This window comes from Heptranchias perlo, chromosome 20 (genome assembly GCF_035084215.1).
Source record: "Heptranchias perlo isolate sHepPer1 chromosome 20, sHepPer1.hap1, whole genome shotgun sequence".
Taxonomy (NCBI): domain Eukaryota; kingdom Metazoa; phylum Chordata; class Chondrichthyes; order Hexanchiformes; family Hexanchidae; genus Heptranchias; species Heptranchias perlo.
Genome location: NC_090344.1, coordinates 7,883,395 through 7,897,017, shown reverse-complemented (window position 1 = coordinate 7,897,017; position 13,623 = coordinate 7,883,395). Strand labels below are relative to the sequence as shown.

Here is a 13,623-nt window from a genome sequence, read left to right as displayed (position 1 = left end):
AGGCAGGGCAGGAAACTGAAGTGAGGGAGATATATTTTCGGTATCTGTGTAATGTTTGAGTGTGTGCAGAACTGGACAGAGAAAGGAAAATATACCAGTTCTGTATTTTATTCATATTTCACTACAGAGTGAAATCTTGCGTGTTTTCATATTTATTTATTTTCAGTGGATGACGTTTTGAAAATGTTTCCGCCCGGTTTCGAACCGGGGACTTTTCGCGTGTGAGGCGAACGTGATAACCACTACACTACGGAAACTCTGCTGTGCAAACGGTTATACGAAATGCTCGGAAGATAGTTGCCGTCTTCAAATGTTCTCAGTGCTGGGAGACGGGGCCGGGTCCCATTCAGGGGATTAAGTTTTACAAAATAGTTTGTTGTATTAATTTCGCAAAGCTCATTAAACTCAGTAAAAAGACGAATAGTTGTTCAAATCGCCATTAATCAACCAATAACTTTCTATTTCAGACTGACGGAAATCCAGCATGTTTTTCATTCATTCATTCACCAGGCTGAATGTGGAAAGTTCAGAGGGGAAGTGAAAAAGGAAATGACGGGCAAAGAGAGAGTGTGAGAATAAACTGGCGGCCAACATAAACTGGCATGTAAACATTAAACGGGCAGTAGGAGCCGTACTCTGATAAGGGACCATAAAGGAGAGCTATGCATGGAGGCAGAGAGGATGGCAGAGATATTATATGAATACATTGTATACGTCTTTACCAAGGAAGAAGATGCTGCCAGAGTCTTCGTAAAGGTAAATACAGTTGAGATCCTGAATGGGCTAAACATTGATAAAGAAGAGGTACTCGGAAGGCTCGCTGTACTTAAAGTAGTTTAGTCACCCGGTCCGGATGGGATGCATCGTAGGCTGCTGAGGGAAGGAAGGGTGGAAATAGCAGGACGTACTGACCATAATCTTACAAACATCCACAGATACGGGGGTGGTGCTAGAGGACTGGAGAATTGCAAACGTTACATCCTTGTTCAAAAAAGGTTGTAAGGATAAAGCCAGCATCTATATGCCAGTCAGTTCAACCTCAATGGTGGGGGAACTTTTAGAAACGATAATCCGGGACAGAATTAACAGACGCTTGGACGACTGTGGATTGATTAGGGAAAGCCGGCATGGGTTTGTTGAAGGCAAATCGTGTTTAACTAACATGATAGAGTTTTTTGTTGAGTTAACAGAGAGGGTAGATGAAGGCAACACAGTTGATGTGGTGCATATGGACTTTCAAAAGGTGTTTGATAAAGTGCCGCACGGTCGGCTTATCAGTAAGATTGAGGTCCATGGATTAAAGGGGGCAGTAGAAACATGGATGCAGAATTGGCTCAGGGACAAGAAGCAGAGAGTAGTGGTGATTGGTTGTTTTTTGGACTGGAGGGAGGTGTCCAATCGTGTTCCCCAGGTGTCAATGCTGGGACCACTGCTTTTCTTGATTTATATTAATGACTTGGACTTTCTTGTACAGGGCACACTTTCAAAATTTGCAGATGACACAAAACTTGGAAGGGTAGTGAACAGTGTGAAGGATGGTGACAGACTTCAAGAGGTTATCTATTGGCCTGTGGCATGGGCGGACAAGTGGCAGATGAAATTTAACACAAAAAATGCGACATGATACATTTCGGTAGGAAGAACCAGGAGAGGCAATATAAACTAAAGGGCGCAACTCCAAAATGGGTATAGGCCCAGAGAGATCTGGTGGTTTATGTGCACAAATCGTTGAAGGCTTCAAAGCAGGTTGAGAATGCGGTTGAAAAGGTATACGGGATCCTGGACTTCATAAATAGAGGCATCGAGTCAAAAAGTATGGAAGTCATGATGAACCTTTATAAAACACTGTTTCGGCCACAACTATGGTATTGTGTCCGGTTCTGTGCACCGCAGTTCAGGAAAGATGTGAAGGCCTTACAGAGGGTGCAGGAGAGATTTACTAGAATGATTGCAGGGATGAGGGAATTTAGTTACTTGGACAGACTGGAGAAGCTGGGGTTGTTCTCGTTGGATCAGAGAAGGTTGCGGGGAGATTTGATAGAGGAATTCAAAATCATGATGGGTCTAGACAAAATAGATAGAGAGAAACTGTTCCCAATGGTAGAAGGGTCGAGAACCAGAGGACATAGATTTCAGGTGATTGGCAAAAGAACCAAAGGTGACATGAGGAAAAACGTTTTTAAATAGCGAATGGTTAGGATCTGGAATGCACTGCCCGAGGGGGTGGTGAAGGCAGATTCAAAGGCAACTGGATAATTGCTTGAAAGGAAAAAAATGCAGGGCTACAGGGAAAGGGCGGGAGAGTGAGACTAGCTGGATTACGATTGCGTGGAGCCGAATGGCCTCCTTCCGTGCTGTGAACATTCTACGATTCTATGAGATTTGAGCGTCGCTGGCAAGGCCAGCATTTATTTGCCATCCCTAATTGTGCTTGAGAAGGTGGTGGTGATCCTGCTCCTTGAACCGCTAAAGTCCGTGCGGTGAAGGTTCTCCCACAGTGCTGTTCGGAAGGGAGTTCCAGGATTTTGAACCAGCGACAATGAAGGTACGGCGATATATTTCCTAGGCAGGATGGTGTGTGACTTGGAGGGGAACATGCAGGTGGTGTTGTTCCTATGTGCCATATGCCCTTGACTTTCTCGGTGATAGAGGTCGCGGATTTAGGTGGTGCTGTCGATGAAGCCTTGGCGAATTGCTGCAGTGCATCCTGTAGATGGTACACACTGCAGCCACGGTGCGCTGGTGGTGAAGGGGGTGAATGTTTAGGGTGGTGGATGGGGTGCCAATCAAGCGGGCTGCTTTGTCCTGGATGATGTCGAGCTTCTTGATTGAAGCTGGAGCTGCACACATCCAGGCAAGTGAAGGGTATTCCGTCACACTCCTGACTTGTATATTGTAGATAGTAGAAAGACTTTGGGGAATCAGGAGATGAGTCACTCGCCGCACAATACCCATGCTCTGACCTGCTCTTGTCGCCACGGTATTTATGTAGCTGGTCCAGTTAAGTTTCTGGTCAATGGTGATCCCAAGGCTGTTGATGGCGGGGAATTCGGCGATGGTAATGCCGTTGAATGTCAAGGGGAGTTGGTTAGGTTTTCTCTTGTTAGAGTTGGTCATTGCCTGGCACTTGAATGTTACTTGCCACTCATCAGCCCAAGGCTGAATGTTGTCCAGGTTTTGCTGCACGCGGGCACGTACTGCTTCATTAGTAGAGGGATTGCGAATGGAAATGTACACTGTGCAATCATCAGCGAACATCCCCATTTCTGACCTTATGATGGAGGAAAGGCTATTGATAAAGCAGCTGACGATGGTTGGGCGTCGGACACCGCCCTGAGGAACTCCTGCAGTGATGTCCTGGGGCGGAGATAATTTGCCTCCAACAACCACTACCATCTTACTTGGCGCCAGGTAAGATTCCAGCCACTGGAGAATTTTCCCCCTGATTCCCGTTGACTTCAAATTTCCTAGGGCTCCTTGAAGACACATCGGTCAAAGGATGCCTTGATGTCAAGGGCAGTTACTCTCACCTCACCTCCGGAATTTAGCTCTTTTGTCCAGGTTTGGACCAAGGCTGTAATGAGGTCTGTCGCCGAGTGGTCCTGGCGAAACCCAAACTGAGCATCGGTGAGCAGGTTATTGGTGAGTTAGTGCCGCTTGATAGCACTGTCGACGACACCTTCCATCACTTTGCTGATGATTGAGTGTAGACTGATGGGGTAATAATTTGCCGGATTGGCTTTTTCCAGCCTATTATGAACAGGACATCCCTGAACAATGCTCCACTTTGTTGGCTTTCCACCTTGGTTAACAAGTGACAGTCTAAACTTAAATGAGTTTGCTGTGATTTCCCTGTGTTGAATTGTCACCAGTTCTCATTTTACAGGCGGTATTTTAGGACTTGGTTAAAAATGTTCCGTGCTTGTGATACAAGCAGTCTGGATTCCCACCTTCGTAATACAGAAGGGCAACGGCTGCTCCACTCTATCATACAACCCCAACTAGTGCCGCCTCAGTTAAAGTACATTAACTAGTGCCCCCCACTCTTGTACAACCTCAAGTGAGTAGATACAAAGAGTGTGTGTTTGTTTGACTGTGATGTTTATGCAACAGCAGCCGCCATTCTTTCCGTTGCTATGGAAATTTTGTTCGAGACGAAAATCGAATCCCACCCTGACAGTCCTGAAGCATCAATGTCCGGACTCAGTGCACTCGGCCATGCTCTCTGTCAGTGTTGTCCAAGAGAAATTGCTGACTAGCCGCAGGTGTGGCTATGGTGGCATTGTTGAAGTCACATGAACGAATTTTAGCAGAAAACATCTTGCACGCGCACAATATACAGTGAGATGTACTTCATATGTGTCTGTTTCATAACAAACATCTCCCACCATTCAGTAACCGAGGAAGTAAAGGACTCACAACGATCAAAAACATTCGCACTCTGCTTTTCACCATTTTATCAACAACACACAAAAAGTTTAAAGTCCACATGCGAATATGAGTATTGAGACCATAGGCCTAAAGGCCGTGTCCATGACTCATTTTTATTTAATAATCGCAATTGCAATGAGCCACATCTGGATTTCCATTTCGCCAGATGAGTCTCGTGGCAAAGGAATTGGAACAACTGGTCAATGCCACAATGGATTGATTCCACGGGCCGTGTTCTACTGACCCCAAACACTACACATTCTTACAACAAATAAAAACAAACCTGCCGGGGACGGATGTCGGGTTGGTTTTCTGGAAGTAGCAAATCAACTGTGCAGAAAAAAAAACACCTCCAGCCTAAGGCACAAGAAAGAATTTCGTACAAGGACTGAATGTGAAGATTTCGGATTCAAAACCACAACACTAGGGAAACTGCGATCTGAATACAGCGACCTCAACCGCTGGCTCATCCTGACTCCAGAATCTCTAATTTACTGACCCCGATTTTCTCAGTGAGGCCCAATGGCAGTTTCACTCTCTCTGATTCTCGCTAAATCCTGCTGGAAGGCCGAGTGATCAGTATATAAACTCCCCGGAGTTTCCTCTGCCTGTGCTCGGTGTATGGGGACATTTGGTCGGGCCGTGGTATCCAGTTTCCCAGGGAAGGGCAATAATGCTCGGTCTGAGACTGCATTCGCTGCTTTCCATCGGCAGCCGGTGATTGGAGAGGGCAGGGCCGGACAGGCGGCCTGAATGGTGCTGCTGTCACGGTCTCGCTCACTCCAGGAGCTGGGGAACAGCAAAAAACTGATGGGATTGTTGCTGCTTCTGAGATGCGGCTCAGAACTGCTGTTGTTAACGGAGGCAGCGCTGCAGGATCCTTTAATGATCCCTCACAAATCAACTGAAACCTGTCGGAATGTGAATACCATTTTACTTTTCCAAAGTAAGGGGAGTGACATTCATCACGGAAAAATGGGAAACAGTTTGCCTCTCGCTCACTGCACAAATATCCACGTCACAGCGAGACAGCTCTCCGGCAAACCGTGAGCATTCTCTTCGGATCTGGTCTGTCAAGAAGAATTCTGATTACCTTGAAGCCAATCTCGGTTTTTTATTTATTGTTCGTGTGCCTGCTCTCCGACCGCAGGTTAAATGTTGGAATATCAGCCGTGCTCAGCTGATAGCAGCAGTTTAGAATCCCGGCAATGCGAGACAACGAATGTTAAGGTAACAGTCACCCTCTGTGAGTGGAATTGAACCACCAACCATTATTAATTAACAGGAACCAATTGCGCTATAGAAACACGACGTCTTGCGCACTGAACCATTAATTCACCGAGCGAAAGCTTCAGCTTGTCGTGATCAATGTAACAGCGGTCTTACCATCAGTTTACTTTTCAAAAATAAAGGGTGTGCAGCTTGCACGAGTGAAAATCTGTGCTGTGTTATTTCTGAACTTCAAACTCCCCTTGCCCCGAAATGTCTGTATGTCTGTATGTTGGAAGACTCAGTCACCCAATGATAGACAACATTGATTTTTCGAGCTGTTATTCACCACCCTCTATTTCAGTAACGTTCTGGTTTGCTGAAAATGAGATGAGTTGAAATGAGAAGGTCCAACGAGCCGGTGTCTACAAAGTTGTCTCTTGCACTTCCAGTGAAACGGATGGCAGTTTTCTCTTTTAAACCAGTGGTTATGATGTTAATGTGCCCGAGAAAGACTGGATTACAGCGGGTGACTCTGGGCCAGAGTAAAGTTCAATTAAAATTTATGATTGCCGAGTGGCTGGACGGTGGATTTATCCCAGTTTGAACTCGGTGAAGTTACAAATCTAACGACAAGAGTTTGGGCTGGAGACGGAACAGACTAAATAAGCAAATTTAATTACGCTGATTCCATAAACATTGCACACCACAGCCCTTAAAAATTGAGACCTGTTTCTATATAAAACTGGAGAAGGTCTAAATAGAAAGTAACAGAAAAAGCCATTCATTGTATTACACTGAATTATGCTGATTACACAAACTTTGCACACCACACCCTCCAAACATTGATACCTGTTTCTATGTAAAACTGGAGAAGGTGTAAATAGAAAGTTACAGAAAAACAACATTGAGGTATCAAATTTAATTACACTGATTCCACAAACATTGCTCAGCACATCCCTTAAATACTGATATCTGTTTCTATATAAAACTGGAAAGGGTCTAAACAGAAAGTAACAGAAAAAAAACATTGATGTATGAAATGTAATTTTGCTTTACTGCGCAAATGCTGAACATCCAATCCCTCAAACACTGTCCCGACATAAAATCAGTCGCAGAGCCCTGAGCCGCAGTGAAAATGCTGCGACCCAACGTAATTCAAACACTTAGTCTTCGGATCTGAAGTCAGATGCTGCAGTTCTGCCACCAGCTCCACAGGAAACTTGTGGATCCGAAATCCACATGGATGGCGATCGGTACTGACCACCACCGCGCTTCTGGGAGTGCAGGGGACGAAAGCAGCAGCCAACCACACTTCCTCACCAAAAGCGCAGGAATCCTACTCCTGAGAGATTCACTTCTTTAAACGTTGTTTGGATTCAGTGAATTGCGATATAATTCAATCTTTAATTGCCCTCCGCTCTGTCAGTTCAGGATTTTATTTAAACCGATAATTGGAGTTCTGTTTTACAGAGTGCCGGTTGTTTGAGCATTTCTCAGTCCCACTATTACCATTAATAACACTTTTTGCTGCTAACTTCTGTTTGATACAAAGCACCGGTCCTGTGAAATTGATCAGCGGTTGCACCAGGTTACTGGTGTGATAAACACTGAGCATTTTTTAAAATACTTACCGTGTTGCGGTTTCTGTATTATCGCGATTATCACGTTTGCCTCACACGCAAAAAGCCCCCGATTCGATCCCGGGCAGAATTTTTTCATTATATTGGAACTTGCTCCAGATGTACCTCCAGGGGCGAGTTTCTTATCCTGTGTTGATAGGTCGACAATTGGCTGTTCCTGTTCAATTTAACAACGGCTGCACCAAACTCCTGGTCTCATACACACTGAACATTTCCAAACAGTCTCCTAAAATGCAGTCGGAAAAGCGTTTCAAATACAAAACAAATCATTATTAAACTCGCGAGTGTCATTCGGTAACCATGTTAGGGTTTCTTTCAGTCTGCAACAAAATGTTATAGGTTGGTTGATGGTGTTTACAGAAATATTCCTCTGTTCGTAGAGTTTATTTGGTTTCATGTAATTAATTATATCAGTGTAAGCGCCGAATCATAACCACGAGCCCACCAGGCACCAGTCCGGACAGTTCACCCAATCCGGTTACTTTGATCATCTGCGCTAATCTGGCAGAAAAACAACAGGATGAACAGCCCTTGCCTGTGAAAAGGTGTCCTCTCCCCTTGATCAAACTAATATCTGCAATTGATGGACTGGAGCGAATTGCGCTCGAAGCAGTTCTGGAAAATGCGCAATGCAGCCGCACAGGAATTCCAAATGAACTCTCCGTGGAGGAAACGGAGTGACAGAAGCAGAAGGAGATGCCACGTGAAAGATTTGGGCCCAGACCTGCTGCATGAGACTTTAAATGTTGTCAGCCTTTAACTGTAGCTCACAGTGTGAGAATAGTCATTATTATCATTAGCCTTTTATGTATCTTCTTGCACTGCATCTCCTCAATAGCCCCGGGTTATCACAGCATCGCTTTCTGCAAATTAAATCCCAGTGTGAAAACATATACGATTTCAAACCTAAGCAAAGTGTTTGAGATTGGAAGGAGAGTGCGAGTGGGGATCATGGGCCTGGGGGGCAGTGAGATCATCTCTGAATGCTAAGATATTCCGCAAAGCAAAGAAGCAGGGAGATGAGACCTTTGCGTCTATTTTTCCCGGTATGTGCAAAATCCATCCCTTCTCAATGGCCAGCACCATCCTTTCCCTCTCCCTGCTGACCAGGTCAAGATGGGTTTCATGTATTCGCTGTGTTTGCATCAAGCATCTAATTCAACTGGCAGCTGGAGGTGCAGAGGAAGCAGGAAGGAAAGAAGATTCAGAAACAGGAGATTCCACGTGAAACGGGCCGAATCTGGTGTGTGCCAGTTGCTTCAAACGATCCACGACAGCCCTGCGTCGCCTCGCTGATTTCCCAGGAGCTGCATCGATTCGGCCCGTGCGTGCGTGTATTGTGGAAATGGAAACAGAGACACCCGCTGCTTGTGGGAGTATTTCACCTCAATTTTCCATTTCACGCGCATGCCTATCGGCACTCGGTACTGTCGTGGCCTGAACACGTCTTTAGTGTTCTCATAGAAAATGCCACTTTTGCGAGCAGCTTGTCTGGACTGGACTGCACTGAGCTGGGACACTGGGAGCATTCAATTAATGAAATCAGCACTTCAAACAGAAAACATTCTTCACTCACTCATCCTGATGCATTCGGGTCTCCATACTTGAATTATTCTTTCATTTATTGGAACATAGGAACATGAGTAGGCCATTCAGCCCCTCGAACATCCAGGTTCATACATCCTTCCTGAGGTGGGGTGCCCAGAAATTAATGCTGTCCTCCAGATGGGGTCTTGCAAGAGCTCTGTGCAGCTTTAACATAACTTCCACCCCTTGGTATTCCAGCGCTCATGAGATAAACGGGGAGAGTGAGAGCTCAAGATGGAAAGCGAGAGTGAGCAAATGGGAGAGAGAGAGAGGACTATGCATTGCACAAACCGTCGCTGTGTCGCTTTCTCAGGAGCTGCTTTGAATCTCCACTGAGCTTTTGAACCACTTACTTCACTGCAGCAAAAGTTCCAAAACAGCATATGGGTAACGTGAAATAACCTAATCGATAGCCGATTTGTGGCGCCATGGGTAGCACGTGGGACTTCTTCTAATCACTGCAAAAGTTGTATGTCCAAATCTCACCATCGTTGAATTTTAGCTCAGGGTTCGGTGATTTCGGCGCTGGGAAGTGAAATTTTGCATCAAAACCTCAACAGGATCATTAATGCCTTTCAAGGAAGGGAAACAACCCCCTCCACTTCCTCTGATACAAGTGGCTCCAGTCCCACCCGAATTTATAATGCTTAATCCACTCTGAGTTGGATTGGCGAAACACTCTCAAGAAGGAGGCTCATCATCTGCTCACCGCAAAAGTCAATCTGCTGGACTTCCGGTTCTATCAGACTGCATGTTCCATCAGACAGGTTTCCAACTGGACAAATGCATCCGGCTGCCGTGCAAGCATTGGTGCTTCAGGGGTAGAATTCTTGCTTGCAGTAATTCTATGCTGTAGAAGTAGCTCCTGAAGATCGCAAGATGGAAATTATCGTGGCTGAGCGGTCGAACGCGCTGGTTCAAAGCTCAAGCTAAATCCCATAATTTACAGATGGATCAAAATCATAGTGCGTGGCTCCAATTCCGCAGTCTACCTCCTGTAAACTGATAACACTGAATATCACATCTGCTATTGCAACAAGAGGAACCACGTGGCGAGACAAATAATTGATGCATTTTGGAACACCTCAATTATTCCTTTTGCTCCGTTCGAAATGTTCAAAAGGAAAAAGATTCGTTTATCTCGGTGAGACTCAACTAACAACCTCGCCATTTCCCGACCCTGTACAGTCATATAAGGACGACGCACTGACTGATTGCGCCGCTGGAGCCCGGTCACTCTGATCAACTGTCCCACTCTGCTGGAAAGAATCTTAAGGTGAGAGATGCTTACCTGTGGAAACGTGTCCTGTCCCCTTGATGAAAATAATATCTGCATTTCACTATTAGCTTCTTTCACATCCTCTGCTCCATCGCACGACAATCGGGTTTTCTGTGAACAGATCAAAATAAACATTGCCAGAAATTCTAGTATCAGTGGGATTCAAACCCACGCCTCCATAGAAATTTGATGGAACACTTTAGACCGCGAGGCCACGCTACCATAATGTCACAGTAACGTTTAAAGAGCTGTTTAATGCTCAAATTAATGAATTGAAGCTGATTGATCGCATTTACCCCGTGCTGGGGTTGTTCTCCTGAGAGCAGAGAACGTTAAGTGGAGATTTGATAGAAGTGTTCAAAGTCATGAAGGGTTTAGATAAAGTAAATAAAGAGAACCTGTTCCCATTGGCAGAAGGATCGAGAACCAGAGGACACAGATTTACGGTGATTGGCAAAAGAACCAAAGGCGACATGAGGAAACACTTTTTTACCCAGCGAGTAGTTATAATCTGGAATGCGCTGCCTGAAAGGATGGTGGAAGCAGATTCAATCGTGGGTTTTAAAAAGGAATTCGATAAATACTTGAAGGCATAAAAATATAGAGCGACCGGAAGGAGCGGGGGAATGGGACTAACTGGATTGCTCTTGAAATGACCCGGCACGGGCTCGATGGGCCGAATAGCCTCCTTCTGTTCTGTAACCATTTTATGATTGTCTGATTCTATTGAAAACCTATATTTTCTTTGCATGCATTTCTCTTTCTCTCCCTATCTCTGTCTCTTGTGTTGTTGCCTGATGGGCTTTTTAGGCTTCTAATGAGACCCTAATTTATCAGGATGAGTGAGTGAAGATTTATTTCTGTTTGAAGTACTGATTTCATTAATTGAATACTCCCAGTGTCCCAGCTCAGTGCAATCCAGTCCAGACAAGCTGCTCGCAAAAGTGGCATTTTCTGTGAGAACACGAAAGACGTGTTCAGGCCACGACAGTACCGAGTGCGGGTAGGCCTGAGCGTGAAATGGAAAATTGAGGTGAAATACTCCCACAAGCAGCGGGTGTCTCTGTTTCCATTTCCACAATACACGCACGCACGGGCCGAATCGATGCAGCTCCTGGGAAATCTGCTCGCAAAAGTGGCATTTTCTGTGAGAACACGAAAGACGTGTTCAGGCCATGACAGTACCGAGTGCGGGTAGGCCTGAGCGTGAAATGGAACGGCGACGGCTGATCGAACCTGCAACACCAGCAGAGAAGATTAAAGAAAGACTGAGACGGTAGGAAAAGTAAAGGTGCAACCCAGCTGCTGCAGCCAATGTCTACACATTTATGTATCGTCGCTCTCACAGTGAATCAAATCACCAATTTGATTAAAGTATTCTTATGGTAGAGTGTATGTTATCACCATGCCGAGACAGACGGCAATCATATCAGAGAATCAGACAATCGGAAAAATTTACGCCAGTGGAGGCCATTCCGCCGATCGTGTTTGTACCGGCCGGAAAAGAGGTATCCAGCATCGCCCGACTTACCAGCGTTTGGTCCGTAGTCTTGTCGGTTATGGCTCTTCAAGTGCATATTGAAGTGCTTTTTAAATCCGATGTGGGTTTCTGCTTCTCCCACCCTCTCAGGCAGTGAGTTCCAGACCCCCACCACCCGCTGGGTGGAAAAAAATCTCCTCTGCTCCACTCTAATCCTCGACCAATTACCTTAAATCTCTGCCCCCTTTTTATTGACCTCCCTGCTAAGTGAAACAGGTCCTTCCTTTCCACTCTATCCAGGCCCGTCATAATTTTGTACACCTCAATTAAATCTCCCCTCAGCCTCCTCGGTTCCAGAGAAAACACCCTCAGCCTATCCAATCTATTCTCATAGCTAAAATTCTCCAGTCCTCTAAACATCGTCGTAAATCACATCTGTACCATTTCTCGTGCAGTCGCATCTTTCCTGTAATGTGGTGACCACAACTGTATGCAATACTCCAGCTGTGGCCTAACTAGTGTTATATTCATTTCAAGAACAACCTCACTGCTCTTACATTTTATGCCTGGGCAACACATGTAAAGTAAATAAAATGTCTCAAGATGATGAAGAGATTGATGCTGAATGTGAATTTCCCCAAGGTCAGGCGGTCTAATTGATATTGGATAACGGGATAGAGAACGACATATCGAAGTTTGCCGATGGACACAAAATGGGAAGCGATGTAAGCAGTGTAGATGAAAGCATAACATTCCAGAGAGACATTAATATAATAAATGAATGGACAAAACCGTGGCAAATGGATTTCAATTTTGGCAAGTGTGAGATCATCCACTTTGGACATCACAAAGATTGATCAGAATACTTTACAAAAGGTGAAAAATTGGAAACTGTGGCGTTCCATAGGAACTTAGGTTTTCCCTGTACATAGATCAATAACATGTCATGGACCGGTACAGGAAATAATCAAAAAGGATAATGGAATGGTGGCCTATATATTTAGAGGACGAGAATACAAGGGAATAGACATTATTCTACAGCTACAAAAAGCTCTGGTTGGACCACACCTGGAGTACTGTGTTCAGTTCTGGGCACCGCACCTTCGGAAGGATATACTGACCTTGGAGGGAGTGCAGTGTAGATTTACTAGAATGATGCCTGGGCCCGAAGCGTTAAATTACGAGGAGAGATTACACAAACTGTCGTTGTATTCACTGCAATTCAGTAGATTAAAGGCTGATGTGATCGAAATTATCAAGATATTATTAGGAACTGATGGGGTAGATACAAAGAAACTATTTCCGCTCGTTGGGGTGTCGAGGACTTGGGGGCACAGCCTAAACATTAGAGTCAGGACTTTCAGGAGTGAAGTTAGGACACACTTCCACAAGCAAAGGGAGGTCGAAGTGTGGAAATCTCTTCCACAAACGGCAGTTGATGCGAGCTCAATTGTTAATTTCAAACCCGTGATTTATAGATTTTTGTTAACCAAAGGTATTTCGAGATATGGGAGGAAAGCGGGTGCAGGGAGTTCGGTCACAACTCATTGAGTTACGGAACAGGCTGGAAGGATCAAAGACCAAACTCCTGTTCCGAAGTTCCTCCTTGGTGCAGAATGCAAAACGATCATGCATTGGCCGGGAATCGAACCCGGGTCTCCCGCGTGGCAGGCGAGAATTCTACCCCTGAACCACCAATGCTGGGTTGTGAAGAATTTACATGTTTCTGAATGGAATCCTGTCTGAATGAACATGCCGTTTCCAGCTGCGATGGACGAGTGGTTCAAGCTGTTGTCTCAAAACCCCAATGGAGTTTTCCTGCCTTGGTTTGAATTCGGCTCGCAGTGCTCCGGTTTAAAGATCTCTTCAATGCTCAAATACATAAATTGGAATTAATTGACCGCATTTACCTCTGTCCCAGCATGAGAGATACTTCAACGTGGCCGGTACTTTTAATTGGGCGTCCAATCTTCTCTTCCAAGATTTCAAGACCG

General features: G+C 45.2%; 2 non-coding genes across 2 annotated transcripts; both read right to left on the bottom strand.

The window, feature by feature from the left end:
* Positions 1-184: 184 nt before the first annotated feature.
* Positions 185-257, bottom strand: trnav-cac (transfer RNA valine (anticodon CAC)). The gene has a single exon. It is a non-coding gene; the product is annotated as a tRNA-Val (tRNA).
* A 13,002-nt stretch (positions 258-13,259) lies between these two features.
* trnag-gcc (transfer RNA glycine (anticodon GCC)) lies at positions 13,260-13,330 on the bottom strand. Its single transcript has one exon. It is a non-coding gene; the product is annotated as a tRNA-Gly (tRNA).
* Between the last annotated feature and the right edge of the window lie 293 nt (positions 13,331-13,623).